The sequence below is a fragment of the Electrophorus electricus genome, chromosome 2 (genome assembly GCF_041902795.1).
Source record: "Electrophorus electricus isolate QZ-2024a chromosome 2, ASM4190279v1, whole genome shotgun sequence".
In the NCBI taxonomy this organism is placed as follows: domain Eukaryota; kingdom Metazoa; phylum Chordata; class Actinopteri; order Gymnotiformes; family Gymnotidae; genus Electrophorus; species Electrophorus electricus.
This window is the reverse complement of record NC_137498.1, coordinates 12,822,597-12,827,024: the sequence shown is the minus strand read 5'-3', so window position 1 is coordinate 12,827,024 and position 4,428 is coordinate 12,822,597.

Sequence of the window (4,428 nt, the reverse complement as noted above, 5' to 3'; positions counted from 1 at the left end):
AATAAAAATAATAATTAAAAAAAAAAAAAGAAAGAAGTGAAATATGATGACGCCGACGCCGACGCCGACGCCTTCCACAGCCCACGAGCGCGTGCAGACGGAGCATCCCCCGCCCCCGTGTCCTGATTTTCGGAGCGGATCCGCGAGAGTCGGCGAGTCCGGTCAGCCGACTGAGGGAAATTTCGAGAGAGAGAGAAGATATTTTTTGACTTAATCATTATGTCTTAATCAGGTGCTTAGTTCCTCATAGAGCAACAGTGTCATATAATTTGATCACAAAAGATAAACTGACATGAGCCATGTGTAGTTGCTGAATTTGAAGTCAAACTTACGTGGGTTAAAGGGTATAAGTTTGAGTGAGCGGTGTGAAATGGTGTGTGTGTTGGGGGTGGGGGGGGGTTGTATATCTCGTGTTGATTAAAAGCCCACAATATCGTTGGATAACCTGAATCTTCCGATTTTCTAATGGGCTTGAACGTGTTCAGTGCATCTCCTTGTGCCGTTAACGAGGTCACAACAGAGCGCGGATCTGTCTCTTTACCGCTAAACGCAAGAAGAAGCAAAAAACGCGTTAGTCAGGTCTCTCTACTCCTGGTTAAATTCACCATGCATCAAGAGACATGTGTCGTCTGTTTATTACACACTATATGTCTGTTTGGTTGGATCTCATTACAAAAATCCATCACCGTCTGTTCTTTAAAAAAAAGTGTCAAAAGATCTGCTGACGTTACGGTTAGGTTCAGGTGTAAGCACAGTGATATTTAGCTGTGTGTGTGTGGACAGACAGAGAGAGTTGGAGGTCTCTAATTGAGAGTTGTGTACACACCCTGAACGAACAGTGGCAAATGGCATATGTGTGTGTTGGAGCGCAAATCTAATTTTCTACCCGCTTCCTCGTTTCCGTCGGTTCATTAGACCCATCACGGCTGCCCGTGCTGGAGGCGAGGCTACCGGGGAACGCACGCGCCCACGGAACGTGAAGATTCCTCACACGCCGGTGCCTGAAAACGCCTCGCGACCTCACGCACGAACGGAACAGAACTGAACTCGCGGGACGTCGCTTTCTTCGCTGTCTCTTTCTAAATATATATTTTTAAAAGTTGCATAGCAGTGTTTAAAAATCCGACTTTCCCCTGACTCAGGACGTCGTGGAATTCACTTCACTTCAAATTCTAGCTTTCATTACTTACCCCCCCCCCCCCCCCTTTTGTAAAAAACGCTCGCTGCTATGCGATGCGGGGGGGGGACTTTTGCAGCCCCCCCCCCCAAAAAAAAAAAAAAAAATTAAAAAAAATTAAAAAAATAAAAATAAAATTACGCATGACATCACATTATTGTTTGGAATAACAAAAATATATCTCAGCAGTCTTGGGAATTCATCCACAGTGGACACAAATAAGAAGCGGCGTGTGTGCTGCAGGCTAGCAGTTAGCCAGGCATCGCTCATCTGACAGAAACTACATAACCGTTTCCTTCCTGGCTAAAGGTTTATGGACAGAGTTGGATGGCCTCTGAATTATTGTGAGATTTTCATCGAAGGGTAGCCTTCGGAGACTTGTCAGTTAGGTAATGCCAGTGTCGGTCTCACTTGTAGTCACTGGGGCTATAGGCCCGCCCCTTAGTGAAAATCATCCATTTCATTGGTCATATTTCCTGTCATTTTGCAGACGGACTTCCACCACAGAACCTTTCAAAATATCACAAGAGTTCCTGCAGACGTGCTACTGGGCAGGTTTGATTAGTTCCTATGATTTGTTGTCATTCTACTGTAGTTCACTGAACACATGGTCTTGCAAGCAAAAAGCTCAAGAAATGTTACGGATTTAGTTTCATTTCAAAGAGTGATTGATCACCTACCTTTATTTAAAAAGCCTGCAGCCTGTAATCTTATGTTATTACCAAATAACAGTCCATATAGACTCTGGGGGTGTGTGTTTGTGTGTGTGTGCGTGTGCGTGCGAAGTGCTACACACTGATTAAAGTGTGTTTGATGTGCTGATAGGAGGAACATTTGTTCTGCCAGTTCTCCGTGGCAGGTGAACCTTGCGGCGTGTGGATAGGCGGGCACACCAGGGGTGGAGAGAAAGTGAGCCTGCCTGTCTGCATGCCGCCGGCATCTCTGGTCTGATCCTCGGACGAGCACGGCGCAGCAGCCGCGGTGGGGCATCCACGCGTTTCACGTGTCGACAGCGAGCAGTTGTGGACAGGTTGGTCAGTTTTTGTTTGCTAATGTTTCCGCTGACAGGGAGGGAGAGGTTTCGTGAAGACGTCAGGCATACATGGGTTGCCCCCCCCCTCCTTCCGACCACTCCCAAGGTGATGATGAGAGTCGTCTTTGCCCGGCCAGAGGGGCAGGGGAGTTCAGGTTCAGAAGGATGTCCGCGGTTCTGCGTCGTCCAGTTGATTCCACTAATTCATTCTACACACGGCTTGAGATAATTAGCTAATCCATACGGCCGGAACAAAATCCAGGGAAGGACTGTTACCTTCTTGGCCGGAAGCTCTCATCTCCGCTCCCAGACAGATGTCGAAATCGCGGTGAAGCGTGAGCGCTAACTTCCCTTGGCGTTCTGCCTCGTGTCCCCGAGGCCTGGGAGTGTGCATTCTGGGAGACTGCATGGTGTAGTTTTCCCAGTGTTGACGGGCTCCACTTCACTGGATAATCAGCTGATGAGCCGCATCGAATGGATTAGCGCTGTGAGAACAGAACAGTGCTGTCACAGTGTGTGTGTGTGTGTGTGTGTGTGTGTGTGTGTGTGTGTGTGTGCGCGTGCATGTGTGTGTGTGTGTATGTGTGTGTGTGTGTGTGTGCACGCATTGGACACTGGGCCTCCAAAAATTCCGGTTGGGCCCTTCTGTCTCGGTTTATTTTATGTGTCTATAAACTAAAAGAATTATTAATGGGCAGATGCTTTAACTTAACCACATCCCTCACCAGCCAGCCTGAACCTACAGGACCTCATACATTACAGTATCTCACCCACTACTGTGCCTCACACACTACAGTACCTCACACACTACAGGACCTCACACACTACAGGATCTCACACATTACAGGGCTTCACCCACTAGTGTACCTCACCCACTACTGTACTTCAAGCCCTACAGTACCTCACACACTACAGAATCTCACCCACTATTGTACCTCATCCACTACAGTACCTCATACACTACAGTACCTCATCCCCTACAGTACCTCACACACTACAGTACCTCACACACTACAGAACCTCACCCACTATTGTACCTCATCCACTACAGTACCTCATTCCCTACAGTACCTCACACACTACAGAACCTCACCCCCTACAGTACCTCACACACTACAGAACCTCATCCACAAATGTACCTCACCCCCTACAGTACCTCACACACTACAGAACCTCACACACTACAGAACCTCATCCCCTACAGTACCTCACACACTACAGAACCTCACACACTACAGTACCTCACACACTACAGAACCTCACCCCCTACAGTACCTCACACACTACAGTATGTCATCCCCTACAGTACCTCACACACTACAGAACCTCACCCACTACTGTACCTCACCCCCTACAGTACCTCACACACTACAGAACCTCACCCCCTACAGTACCTCACACACTACAGTACCTCACACACTCTCTTTCTTTTAGACCCCTCTTAATTATAAGGTGTCTCATGGATGACAAATGTGGTTTTTAAACTGATCTTTCAAGTGTGATAAATTCATTATTTGAAAATACTTTGAAATCATGAAGCGTGAAAGTCATTCCATTAAAATAAATGAAAATCTATTTTATCAAAATGTTGGTTCCCGGGAGCAAAGGTTCTCAGGAGAATTTTTTTTTGGCCAGTAGTCTCAGCTAAATATGGCATTTATAAAAGAAAATCACGAGTATTTGGCTGAATTATTCACACACACGTTTATAGTCATGACTCATGCTATGCTCCATCTTTCTGGCTCAACAGCTCATTGGCCACGCCTCCCTAGTCACACCTCATTGGCCACACCCCACTATCCACACCTCACTGGCCACACCTCCTTCTTCCACACCTGGAGGACCTTACCTGCACCCTTTATAAGGCTCTTTTGTGTTTAGATACATTAACCATGCCATGTCTCTCATGCCTTTTTTTCACTCTGCCTTTTTCCTGTCTTTGAACACCTTTTAACAATCGTTTCCACACTTGTGTCCACTTTTTCAAACCACTTAACGCCTTCATCATATCAGCAGACTATGAGAACTAGACTTTCTGTATTTCTTTTCTATATTGCTTTCAAACAAATGGCATTCAATCACCACTTCCTCCAAAATTCATGAATCCCTCTCTCAGTCTGTGTTCACCACCAGCAAAGGTCTGTACAGCTACAGCAAATTTAAACACTCTCTTTGTTATGATTAGCCAAGCTTCTGGAATCCATGTTTCTATGGTTTC